Genomic DNA, 14,198 nt, shown 5'->3' with positions numbered 1-14,198 from the left:
TGTCACATCAGTTCTGTGGGGAAATAGGCTTTTGAGTTCCAAATGGGGACCAAGCACACTTCTCTGCACATCATTCAGCTCATGCTCCTGTCTCTGGGTGAGATTCTCCTTACCGCTGCCCCCCAGCCCAGCTGGAATTCAACAATGGCTGCTTGTCTGTTGGCTTTGTGGGGTGGAAGGTCTGGGCATTTGAAGTGGCCAGGGGGGAAGTAAAGGGCTCTGAGAGCAAAGGAAGCTTCCCAGAGCAGGCTCCTCTGGTGGGTTGGTAGGCTGTGCTTAGCACCTGTGTAGAGTAGTGGCTCCGATTTCAGGGCCAGGGCATGTTGAGTGCTCTTCTGTGAGGTGGTACAGTGACCTGAGACAGAATGTGAACAGTGAGTAGGGAGGTGCCCACCACATGGGCAGCACGTCCTGATGTGAGGCTGTTCCCTGTGCATGCCCTAACATCTCTGGAGAATTCTGATGAGATGAGTGGTGATGCAGAATCATAAAAAGTACTCAGAACAGTAATCCTAAGGTCCTGGTCATTGCTCTGCTTCCTTAATTGAGGACTCTAGGCAACACATAGCCTCTCAGACCCTTATTTTCCTTTTATGTTAAGTGGGAAAAGTAATCATCCTTTTAACTCTACAGGGTCATTGTGAACATCTTTTGTTTTGATATGTATGTGAAAACATACATATCCCATTCAATTTCTATCCCATTCAATACTAAATTCTTAGTGTCACATCTGGTATGACACAACAGGTCACATGGTCTCCAATACAGTAAGTCCTCTACTTACAAACAAGTTCCATTCCAAGAGCACATTCGTAAGTCCAACTTGTTTGTAAGTCCAACCAAGTTAGCCTAGGTACCCAACTAACAAACACAACAGGCTATACAGTGTGCTTAGTTGCTCAGTGGTGTCTGACTCTTTGAGGCCCCATGAACTGTAGCCTGGCAGGCTCCTCTGTCCGTGGAATTTTTCTAGGCAAGAATACTGGCATGGATACCCATTTGCTCCTCCAGGGGATCCTTCTGATCCAGGGATCAATCCCATGTCTCTTACGTCTACTGCATTGGCAGGTAGGTTATTTACCACGAACACCACGTGGGAAGTGCCTGCTATATAGGTTTGAATAATACATTAAAAAAAAAAACAAACACAAAAAGTAAAGAAAACGTTTTTAATATTACAGTACAGTACCTTGAAGTATAAAGTTGTGCGAGTTACATCACCATTGCTCTTACACTTGTTTCTGGACATCGTGGGCTTGAAATAAAGAGTCTGTTCTGCAGTACTGAAATGTATGCTCTGCGTGCCATGCAGCAAAGTGCACAAAGGCAGAGCCACTTGTCGAGGATGCATGCATGTGAACTAGCATGTGATTCGACATGTGAGCACACGTTTGCATCTTTGAAAGTTTGCAACTTGAAGGTTTATATGTAGGGGACTTACTGTACTCTGATATTCTTTGGTGTTCTGTCACGAAACATCTAAGGGAGGGACATTTGCAAACTTGCATCCATTCACTATCTTTTTTAGCACTCCTAGTAATAGAGAATTATCTAATGAGGAAGTTTCTGGCCGTGACACACATTTTATTTCAGGCCATCTCCATTTCCAGCCGCTCCTGCCCCCGTCCTCCATATCTGTTTGCAGCTGCTTCAGATCATGCAACACTGTGCTCTGTTGGCTGCATGGTCTCCTTTTATCAGAATCTAGGTTTCCAGCAGTGCATTTTTCCTCTTTTTTCCTGCTAGAGGAGAATCTAACACATAGTCCTTTTTGTTTTTAATTCTCCAAATAATCATCAAATAGATCATATTTTAGTTGCAGATTCTTGGAGGAAGAACAAATCTCTATCCAAACTCCAAAAGTAGGAATGTTAAATTGAAATAGTTTGTATTTCAAGACTCTGGACATAGCAACACACACAACTCAAGGAAGTTTCCTATTTGGAAAGCATTTTTCTCCTACCTGTGGAATTATTTCTCTCCTAGTTTGTGACACAAAGTTCTGTGTGGAAAGTGAACATTGACCTGATTTGACTTCTTTTAAAAATGACTATTAGTCGAGGCTATGGTTTTTCCAGTGGTCATGTATGGATGTGAGAGTTGGACTGTGAAGAAGGCTGAACACCAAAGAGTTGATGCTTTTGAACTGTGGTGTTGGAGAAGACTCTTGAGAGTCCCTTGGACTGCAAGGAGATCCAACCAGTCCATTCTGAAGGAGATCAGCCCTGGGATTTCTTTGCAAGGAATGATGCTAAAGCTGAAACTCCAGTACTTTGGCCACCTCATGCGAAGAGTTGACTCATTGGAAAAGACTCTGATGCTGGGAGGGATTGGGGGCAGGAGGAGAAGGGGATGACAGAGGATGAGATGGCTGGATGGCATTACTGACTCGATGGACGTGAGCCTGAGTGAACTCCAGGAGTTGGTGATGGACAGGGAGGCCTGGCGTGCTGCGATTCATGGGGTCACAAAGAGTCGGACACGACTGAGCAACTGAACTGAACTGAACTGAACTGAACTGAATTCTCTGTAGAAGTCAACCTAGTTAGAGCTTTGCCCTTTCAACACATGTTCATAAACTTATTAGTTACTTAGCCACATTCTGTTTTAAAGTCCCACACTGCATTATGATCTTTAGAAACTGAAGTTGTGGACACAAACCATTTTCACATTGGAGAGATGTTAAAGATAATGGTGTCCTGCAATGTTTCACCAAAACCTGCCTTTCAGGAGCTTGGCACAGGCTTCATCATTACTGTACAGTCACCTACTTTGAGATCAGCTGCTACAAGTTTTCCTCTATTTGTTTCTAGACTGAATGAGTCAATAAGAGGGTTGATTCTAAAACATCCCAGCTGGACACTGGTGAAGGTAGAATTTAAAATACTGAGTTCTCTGCCAAAGCCAATTCAGATAGTTTTCTCCAAGAGGTGAGTTTGTGGAGAAATGTGGCAAATATTGAACTCCTTAGAATTCAGTTAAGCAGGACCTCACCTTTATTAATGTTTGAAAATCAGTAGAAATTGTTAGAAATTGTTCTAGAAATTTTTGGAACATGAAATGCCCACTGTGAAGTGCCAAGACTCTGAGTGCATCGTTTGTTCCCCAGGGTTGATGAGTTGTCTTTTGGGCTGTAAAACCTCCCTATTCATCTTAAATTAAGCTTCACTTGTCGCTCAGCTGGTAAGGAATCTGCCTGCAACACCGGAGACTTGGGTTCTATTCCTGGGTTGGGAAGATTGCCTGGAGAAGGGAAAGGCGACCAGTATTCTGGCCCAGAGAATTCCATGGACCCCATAGTCCATGGGGTCGCAAAGAGTCAGACATGACTGAGTGACTTTCACTTTCATTCATCTTAAATTAAAAAAAAAAGTTCATCATCTGCTTTTAGCTTTCTGGGAAAGGTAAGGGATGTTGTATGAAGTCCAATAAAAAGTCTAGATTACCAGGAATGTCTTAGTGGATTAAACAGAGAAACATGGGCTGGACACTACTACATTCCAGCTGAGTTGAGGATAGTTGGATCCAAACTGTGATGATTTGGGGGCTGGAGGTGGGTGATGGTGACAGTTTTCCAAGGATGTATCTATCATTGGTACCTGTTGTCAGCATTTTTATCAGTCATGCCAGGAAAGATGTAGGAGGCCATACATTTGCATCTGTTACAAAACCAATGACATTAATTGAATTAGCCACTTAAGTATTAAAAGCATGCCGGTGGTCCACTTCATGGGGATGTTATTAGAATTAGAATACCAAAAAGTTTCAGTTAGCTAAAGCAATAGCCATATTAATGCTATGGCAGGGTTTTCTTTGACGGAAAACTCATTGCAAATAAACTGATTGATGATGTGTGTGTGGGTGAAAGTCACTCAGTCTTGCCTGATTTTTTGTGATCCCATGGACTATACAGTCCATGGAATTCTCCAGGCCAGAATACTGGTAGCCATTCCCTTCTCCAGGGGATCTTCCCAACCCATGGATTGAACCAAGGTCTCCTGCATTGCAGGCAGATGCTTTACCAGCTGAGCCATCAGGGAAGCCCAAACTGATTGATGGGGTTTCTAAAAGGTACCATATGATTTTCATCTGTAAAAATAAAGGTATAATATCTAGAATAAGGAAAAAGACAAGTCTTTTATATTCTGAGCATCTAAAACATGTATTTAATTTTGATATAAAGTATCTGATTAGTGGTGATGGTTTAGTTGCTAGGTCATGTCTGATTCTTGTGATCCCCATGGACTATAGCCCACCAGGCTTCTTTGTCCATGGATTTTCCCAGGCAAGAATACTGGAGAGGGTTGCCATTTCCTTCTCCAGGTGATCTTCCCAACCCAGAGCTGGAACCAAAGTCTTCTGCATTGCAGTCAGATTCTTTACCGACTGAGCCACCAGGAGATGCAGCCAAATTGGAATTCAGGTTGGAATCCAGCAGTGAAGAGCCAGGATGATGAAAGATTTAAAGCCCTAGAATAATTTTAAAGGACAGGAATGTTTCTTTTAATTTAAAGAAGAAAGAATGAAATAATAATTATTTACTATAGAAATGATCTCTGTTCGTCTCCAAGGCAAACCATTCAATATCACGGTAATCCAAGTCTATGCCCCAACCAGTAATGCTGAAGAAGCTGAAGTTGAATGGTTTTATGAAGACTTACAAGACCTTTTAGAACTAACACCCAAAAGAGATGTCCTTTTCATTATAGGGGACTGGAATGCAAAAGTAGGAAGTCAAGAAACACCTGGAGTAACAAGCAAATTTGGCCTTGGAATGCGGAATGAAGCAGGGCAAAGACTAATAGAGTTTTGCCAAGAAAATGCACTGGTGATAGCAAACACCCGCTTCCAACAACACAAGAGAAAACTCTACACATGGACATGACCAGATGGTCAACACTGAAATCAGATTGATTATATTCTTTGCAACCAAGAATGGAGAAGCTCTATACAGTCAGCAAAAACTGCTTTTATTGACTATGCCAAAGCCTTTGACTGTGTGGATCACAATAAACTGTGGAAAATTCTGAGAGAGATGGGATTACCAGACCACCTGACCTGCCTCTTGAGAAATCTGCATGCAGGTCAGGAAGTAACAGTTAGAACTGCACATGGAACAACAGACTGGTTCCAAATAGGAAAAGGAGTACATCAAGGCTGTATATTGTCACCCTGCTTATTTAACTTATATGCAGAGTACATCATGAGAAACACTGGACTGGAAGAAACACAAGCTGGAATCAAGATTGCCAGGAGAAATATCAATAACCTCAGCTATGCAGATGACACCACCCTCATGGCAGAAAGTGAAGAGGAACTAAAAAGCCTCTTGATGAAAGTGAAAGTGGAGAGTGAAAAAGTTGGCTTAAAGCTCAACATTCAGAAAACAAAGATCATGGCATCTGGTCCCATCACTTCATGGCAAATAGATGGGGAAACAGTGGAAACAGTGTCAGACTTTATTTTTGGGAACTCCAAAATCACTGTAGATGGTGACTGCAGCCAGGAAATTAAAAGACATTTACTCCTTTTAAGAAAAGTTATGACCAACCTAGATAGCATATTCAAAAGCAGAGACATTACTTTGCCGACTAAGGTCCATCTAGTCAAGGCTATGGTTTTTCCAGTGGTCATGTATGGATGTGAGAGCTGGACTGTGAAGAAGGCTGAGCGCTGAAGAATTGATGCTTTTGAACTGTGATGTTGGAGAAGACTCTTGAGAGTCCCTTGGACTGCAAGGAGATCCAACCAGTCCATTCTGAAGGAGATCAGCCCTGGGATTTCTTTGGAAGGAATGATGCTTAAGCTGAAACTCCACTACTTTGGCCACCTCATGCGAAGAGTTGACTCATTGGAAAAGACTCTGATGCTGGGAGGGATTGGGGGCAGGAGGAGAAGGGGACGACAGAGGATGAGATGGCTGGATGGCATCACTGACTCAATGGACGTGAATCTGAGTGAACTCTGGGAGTTGGTGATAGACAGGGAGGCCTGGTGTGCTGTGATTCATGGGGTCACAAAGAGTCGGACACGACTGAGCGACTGAACTGAACTGAACTGAACTGTAGGAAAACATATTGGAATATAAACTGAACAGCCAGAAAGATTTAAGCATATGACAGGTGTTTTGACATGGTATTGTACTAGGGTCCTTTCTAATCTTCCCCTTCTGGGAAGTCATGTATATGCTTTTGGGGGTGTAATTTTATAAAATGGTGTCTTTTTAACTTTTTTTAAAAAAATTGGAACTTTGTAGTATTTTCTTTAATAATCTAAATTGCGACTACTTGATAATTTATTGAGAAAATGAAAATGTTTAGTGTACTGTCCAGTATGTTAGCTACCAGCCACATGTAACTACTGAGCCCTAGAAATTTGCCATTCCAATAGAGGAACTGGAGTTTAAATTAATTTCATTTTAAATTTAATTTAAATACCCACATGGAGCTGCTGGTTATGATACTGGGAAGTATTAGTTAAAATATTGTCCTTTTCTTCCATTTCTCCTTGCTAACAGCTTTAGTATTTGGTCCTTTGTCTCTTCCAGATTCACTGAGAAATTTAAAAGCAAATGTGTAATATAATTATATCTAATCTTCAGATTACTAAATGTGGAATATTATTTTGTGGATTACTTCTGTATATTTCCTAAGTTCCTCAAGTTTCTTTTTATCTTCTGCTTCAAAACACATTCCTCCATTTCTTACATGTTGAAATATTGATTGTAGAAATTAAGTTCTTGTAGTACTTTCCTTCTGACAGCATCCACATTCTCCTGCCAGAGCTCTAGAAACAGTGTTTCCAAAAAAGGACCTGCATTAATTGCCCCCAACCGGGAGTGAACAGATTTGTATGACATGGTAGGCAGTCCCCCAAGGCTTGCCAATGACTTGGCGGAAGAACATATTTGATAGTTGTATTGTATATTCTCATTTGGTTTCAAATTTTTCAAAAAGATAAACATCTTTTTGTGTTCAAATCAAAGTTTATTCTTGGTTTGATGTAAATCTTCGTTAATCTATTATTAAACCTTCTGGTCCAGAAAAATTCCTTCTCTATGCCGCAATTTCATGATTCATCTAGTTAAGTTAGAGAAATGTTTAATATCTTTTATTGGGAAAAAAAATCATTTGTATCTTCCATTTCCTTCAGATGAGATGTTATATAGGAAATGATTTGTAGTGAAAAAAATGAAAATCACTAATCAAATGTAAGTTATTGCCTTTTTTGTTTCCCTTTTATTTTTATTTTATTTATTTATTTATTTTGGTCATGTCAAATCTTAGTTGTGGCACATGGGGTCTTTTGCTGTAGTGTGCAGGCTCTTTATCAGGCTTAATTGCTCTGTGGCATGTAAGATTTTCATTTCCTAACCAGGAATCAAATCCATGCATTGCATTGCAAGGAAGACTCCCTGGACCACCAAGGAAGTCTCTTTATAGCTTTTTAAAAAGTTTTTATTTTGAGATAATATTCCATTTATATGAAATTGCAAGAAATAATTTCTTCACCCAGTTTCCCTCAATAGTAACACCTTACATAACTATAGTGCAAAATCATAGACAGGAAACTAACACTGATACAATCCACTGATCTTATTCAGATTTCACTAGTTTACATGACTCGTTAGTGTGTGCGTGTATTCAATTCTATGCAGATTTATCACACATGTAGATTTGTGCTAACACAACCATGCCTCAAAGAACAGCTTCATCATCAGGATCCCTCATGCCACTCCTTACAGGTATTACTACTCTCCACCCTATTCACTTCTACAATCCTTATCAACCACTAATAGTTCTCCATCTATATAAGTTTGTCTTTTCAAGAATGTTCTGTAAATGGAGGCATACAGTATGTAACTTTTGGATTTAGGCTTTTTTTTTTTTTTTTACTCAGCATAAATTCCTTGAGATCCATCCAAGTTGATTTTATTGCTGAATAGTAGTCCATGATATGAATGTAACAAAGTTTAACTCTTCACCTGTTGAAGGATATTTGGGTTGTTTCCAGCTTTTGCTATTACAAATAAAGCTGTGTTGAACATTTGCGAACAGATTCCTGGGTGAACATCAATTGTAATTTTTCTGGGATAAACGTCCAGGAGTATGATAGTACAATAGCTAGATCATATGGTAAAGTGTCTATAGTTTTGAAAGAAACTGTCATACTTTTTTCCAGAGTGATAGTAACACTTTACATTTCAGCCAGCAGTGTATGAATGATTCAGTTTTTTTTGTTGCATCATCACCAGGGTTTGGGGCTATCACTATTCTTTTAGTCATTTAGATGCAGTTTTAATTTACATCTCCATGAGAGCTGGTTATATGGAACATCTTTGCATGTGCTTATTAGCCACCTGTGTATTTTCTTCTGTGAAATGTCTGTTTCAGTTTTGCTCATTTTCTGATTGAATTGTTTGATATTTCTTGTTTTTGACTTTGTCAGTGTTTGATTCGCATCTATTTTCTTCAAGTCCATTGTTTGTCTCTTCATCCTCTTAACATAGTCTTTCACAGAAAAAAAAATGATGAGGTCCAATTTACTAGTTTTTCCTTTTGTGGATTTTGCTTTTGGTGTCAAGTTTAAGAACTATTCACCTAGTCCTAGCTCAAACGATTTTTTTACCAGTGTTTATTCTGTTTTGTAGTTCTACATTTATTTCTGTGATCTGTCTTAATTTTTTTTATAGAGTGTGGGACTTAGGTTGAGGTTCAGTTCAGTTCAGTCGCTCAGTCATGTCTGACTCTTTGCGACCTCATGAATCGCAGCACGCCAGGCCTCCCTGTCCATCACCAACTCCCGGAGTTCACTCAAACTCATGTCCATCGAGTTGGTGATGCCATCCAGCCATCTCATCCTCTGTCGTCCCCTTCTCCTCCTGCTCCCAATCCCTCTCAGCATCAGAGTCTTTTCGAGTGAGTCAACTCTTTGCATGAGGTGGCCAAAGTACTGGAGTTTCAGCTTCAGCATCATTCCTTCCAAAGAAATCCCAGGCCTGATCTCCTTCAGAATGGACTGGTTGGATCTCCTTGCGGTCCAAGGGACTCTCAAGAGTCTTCTCCAACACCACAGTTCAAAAGCATCAATTCTTTGGCACTCAGCTTTCTTCACAGTCCAACTCTCACATCCATACATGACCACAGGAAAAACCATAGCCTTGACTAGACGGACGTTAGTCGGCAAAGTAATGTCTCTGCTTTTGAATATGCTATCTAGGCTGGTCATAACTTTTCTTCCAAAGAGTAAGTGTCTTTTAATTTCATGGCTGCAGTCGCCATCTGCAGTGATTTTGGTTGAGATTAGGCTGCCTAAAATGGCCAGTTACTCTAGAATCATTTGTTGCAAAGGCTTTCTTTTTCCTTTTTAATTGATTTTTCACCCTTCTCAAACATCGATTGGTCATATTTATATGGATCTATTTCTGGATTCTCTGTTTCCATTGACTTGTGTTTCTATCTGTCCACTAACACCACACCGTCTTCATTATTACAGCTATTTGTAGTACTTCAGAATAGATAGGTTCCTCTCACTTCATTCTTTTTCATAATTATTTTTAGCTAGTCTAGATATTTTACTTTTCCTTATAAAAGTTGACTGTGTTTATAAAAAAGATGTCTTTCTTGGATTTGGATAGCAGTTGCATGAAACATGTATCAGTTTAAGGAGAGCTGACACATCTTTACTGTTGGTTTTAAAAAATGCACAACATGAGAGTTGCAAGTTAAGTTTTATTTGGGGCACAATGAGGACTTGCAGCCTGAGAGACAGCACCTCAGATAGTTCTGAGAAACTGCTCCAAAGAGGCAGAGGAGAAAATCAGTAAGTACGTGATTTTGATAAAGGAGTATTTGTATGCTACATATTTTTACAAATTTTTACTTTCAACTTCTGTTATTAAGTTTGAAATGAGTTTCTAATAGTCAGTCACTTTTCATCCTTTCTGCCAATCTCTGTCTTTTAATTGGTGAGTTCAGATCATCTACATTTCAGTAATTGGGAAGTGATATAGCTTAAGAATTTTTCCTCTGTTTTTGCTGTTTGTTCTCTCTTGCCTTTCTGTGAGTTATTGAAACATTTTCAGAATTCCACTTTCATTGATTTAGAGTGTATATTTTTGTTTAGAATTTTTAAACTGGTTGCTTCGGTTATTATGTTACGTGTGTGTGTGTGTGTGTGTGTGTGTGTGTATACACACATGCATAACTTATGACAGTCTACTGGTATTGACATTTTTCCAGTTCAAGTGAAATATAGAGACCTTAACTCCACTTAGGTTTTTTTTACTGATCCATGCATATAATTTTCCTAAATATTTTCCTTATATACCTTGAGCACCACATCAGATGCTTAGGTGTTATAATTTTGCTTCAATCATCAAATACAATTTTTAGAACTCATGACAAGAATGATAGTCAATTACAGATCTTCCTCGACTTATGACAGGGTTACTTCTCAATAAACTCATCATAAATTGAAAATATCATAACTCAAAAATATGTTTAATACACTTAACCTACCTTAACACACCCAGAACACTTCAATTAGCCTACAGTTGGGCAGAGTCATTTATCATAACACTTACTTTATACTGAAGGTTGAATATTTCATGTAATTTATGAAATACTGTACTAAAAGTGAAAAAGAATGGTTGTATGGGTACAGAATGATTGTATGTATCTTGATTGCCCACCTTCATGACTGTGTGCTTGACTGGGAGCTGTGACTTGCTGCCACTACCCAGCATCACAAATGAGTGTTGTATCATGTATTTCTAGCCATGAAGAAGATCAAAATTCACAGTACAGTTTAACTGAATATGTTTCACTTTAACACCATTGTAGGCCGGCTGCCGGGGCGGAGGGCGAAGGGGGAAGGCCCGGGAGCCAGCGGCCGGCGTTCGTGGGGCGCCTTGGGAACCGGCATGGTGAGCTGGTGGCAGGCTGTCACGCGCGCCGCCGGGCGTTACCCTTGGCCAGCGAACGTACTGCTTTACGCCGGGTTCTTCTCGGGCGGCGACGCGCTGCAGCAGCTGCTGCGGGGCGGCCCGCCCGACTGGCAACATACGCGGCACGTGGCTACCGTGGCCGTGGCCTTCCACGCGAACTTAAACTATGTGTGGCTAAGCCTGCTGGAGCGCGCGCTGCCTGGGCGCGCGCCGCGCACCATCCTGGCCAAGGTGCTGTGCGACCAGGCTCTGGGCGGGCCGGTGTACGTCTCTACCTTCTATGCCGGTATGAGTATTCTCCAGGGAAAGGATGACATATTTTTGGACATGAGACAGAAATTCTGGAATACGTATAAGAGTGGTCTGATGTACTGGCCTTTTGTACAGCTGACCAACTTCAGCCTCATTCCCATTCGCTGGCGAACAGCTTACACTGGACTCTGTGGTTTTCTGTGGGCCACCTTCCTCTGTTTTTCTCAACAGGAAGGTGATGGCACCTTCAAATCAGCTTTTACTTTCCGTCGTATCAAGGGGACAAATGAAGTTGAAAAGCCCCCAGAGAAATGACAAGTCAAGGACTCCCTGAAAGGGACTCATTTCTTCCCCTTAAGTAAGCACAGTGAATTGCCTGCAGATAAAATACTCTGCTTACCAGTTACGTGCTCCGTTTTGAAGATTTACTTTCCTATAGACCTGACTGCTTTTTAATTAGCAATGATAACTTTCAATTTTATCCAAATATCCTTCTCCCCCCTACTTCTAATCTGGAGCTATTAATTCTCTAATGTTTTCACCTCTCTAATGCTGGTGCTCAGTTGTGTCTGGCTCTTTGCGACCCCATGGACTGTAGCCTGCCAGGCTCCTCTCTCTGTGGAAGTTTCCAGGCAAGAATACTGGAGTGGGTTGCCATTTCCTACACCACTTTGACCACATTTCCTACACCTCTACTCCCTTGGTTAATATAAATGATAGTGCCAAAGTGGCATTTTATAATCATTACTATTTCTGGTCTAATATTTTATTGCCAGTTGATGTAGAAAACCCCCATTTTGATGGTATACATCTCTTCTAAAATCTCAAGTTGTCTCCCAAACACTTTTGGATCAGATTATTTTTTTGTACCAAAAATAGTCCTTACAGTAAATGTTTCTTTACACCACATTCAATCAGAAAGTTTGAATAAACAGATTACCCCCCCCCAAAAAAAAAAATAACACCATTGTAAAGTTGAAAAATCATAAGTTACTCCATAATAAGTTGGTGACAGTCTGTGTATTTATCCCTATTTTTACCTGTTCTGATATTCTTCCTTTTTGAAGCTTGAAATGTTCTTTCGTTATTATTTCCTTTCTGTTAAGGGAATTTCCTTTAGCCGTTTTTAAAGAGTAGGTTTGTTATTAACATTTTTTTAAAGTTTTCCTTCATTTGAGAGTGTCTTGATTTCCCCTTCATTTCTAAAGGGTATTTTTTTTTCCAGATATAGAATCCACAGTTGATAGTTCTTTTCTGTCAGTAATTTTTAAAAGTGCCACTTTCTCCTGTCCTCCATGCTTTCTGATGATATATCCTTGTCTTTCTAATTGTTTTCCCTTTGTAGATAATTTTTTTTTTCCTGATTGCTTTCAAGATTTTTTCTTTGCCTTTTGTTTTCAGAAGTTTAATTATGATTTGTCTTGGCATGAGTTTCTATGAGTTTGTCCTATTTGGAGTTTGTTCAAATTCTTACAGCTATAAATTTGTATCTTTCACCAAATTTGGAAAGTTTTGTCCATTATTTGTTCAAATACTTCTTCAAAAAGTTCCACAATTTCCCTCTCTTCTTCTGAGATTTCAGTGATAGAAATGTTGACTCTTTTATTATTGTCCTTATTGTCTCTCTCTCTCTCTCTCTTTTTTTTTTTTTTGTCAAATACTTTCTCTCTCTGTTGTTAGATTGATAAATTCTATTGATCTGGTTTCTAGTTCACTGACTCTGTCCTCTCGGCTCCCCTCTGGGGCTGAGCCCTTCGGTAAGTTTTTATTTTGATTATTGTATCTTCCAGTTCTACAATCTGTATTGGGTTCTCTTCAAAGATTTCTACTTTTGCTGAGTTTTGTATTTTTCATTTGTTTCAAGAGAATCCATGATGATTTATGAAGCACTTTTATGATGTCTACTTTATGATCCTTGTCTGATAATTTCAACAGCTAGTTTATCTTGTCATTAGCAACTGGTGGTTACCTTCTTTCATTCAAGTTATGGTTTTGCTGGGGTTGTCATTATAATGCAAGATTTTTGGTTGTATCCAGGACATTTTGAACATTATATCATGAGATTTTTGCATCCTATTCAATCTTCTCTTTCTTAAGCAGGCTATCCTTCTGTTGAGGTATAGCATGAAGGCCAAGTTAGTGTGTATGGTCAGTTTCCCACTGGGCTCTCTGACCCCACTCAGCTCACTTTCAGATTTCCATGACACTATCCTGGCAGAGAAATTAGATTGTCCCACTGGGTGGGGAATAATACGTCTGCTCACCCTTGGTCTTGGCAACATTACACAACTGGAAAATCAGAGAGCCACTGCCTGCTTCTGTGGAATTGGGGTGAAGGTGGTGGGATAGAAGATCAGTTCTCAGCCTGCCCCCAAGCATGGTGTTACCACAAGGCAGGGTGATAGAAGGGTCTCTGTCATTGCTCTTGGCCAGAATACCTCTGATATTGACAACAATATTTAGGTTTTATTAGGCCATCCTTTTCCTAGTCTTTTGGCTAGGAGGAATAGACTTTTTCTTGGCTTTTCTTTTGTCTGTGTTTGTTAGTGGTTTGGGACTGATGGCATCTGTAGTGTCCTGTCCAGAATGCATAGGAGGCTACAAGGGAAACCAGAAGAATCTCCTTGGTGTTGTTCTTCAAGTCTCAAGGTCTTGGCAGTCATCTGCTTGGTTCCACTGATCAGAATTTTTCTGTACTTTTTGTTGCCTTATGTCCAGAGATTTTAGTTGCCAGAGGAAAAACTTGGGAAGAAAGTGATCAAAAACGGAAATCTAAGGTATTGTTTTTTATGTAATGAGTTTCTAAGATTTCACTGTCCATTTTCTTAAGGGTAAAATAAACAATCTCCCTTCAGAAAGTTTTTTTGCACTAGACTTCAGACTAGATCCTAAACATGAGTTTGAATCCCTGTTGGCCATCATGAAGCAGAAGCTCAATTCTCATTGCCCTTGCACCTCAGACTCTGCAATGTTAATTATAACACAAATGAGAAGAACT

At 39.9% G+C, this 14,198-nt stretch overlaps 1 protein-coding gene and 1 pseudogene across 4 annotated transcripts in view; both read left to right on the top strand.

Annotated features, from left to right (window-relative positions):
• The window catches only part of SUGCT (succinyl-CoA:glutarate-CoA transferase), a 768,395-nt gene that overhangs the window by 732,860 nt on the left and 21,337 nt on the right, over positions 1-14,198 (top strand). The gene's annotated exons all lie outside the window — the stretch shown is intronic.
• Positions 8,286-12,153, top strand: LOC138439439 (mpv17-like protein pseudogene; annotated as a pseudogene).

Source organism: Ovis canadensis, chromosome 4 (genome assembly GCF_042477335.2).
Source record: "Ovis canadensis isolate MfBH-ARS-UI-01 breed Bighorn chromosome 4, ARS-UI_OviCan_v2, whole genome shotgun sequence".
In the NCBI taxonomy this organism is placed as follows: Eukaryota; Metazoa; Chordata; class Mammalia; order Artiodactyla; family Bovidae; genus Ovis; species Ovis canadensis.
The sequence above is the reverse complement of the archived record's forward strand: the minus strand, read 5'-3'. Positions and strand labels throughout refer to the sequence as shown.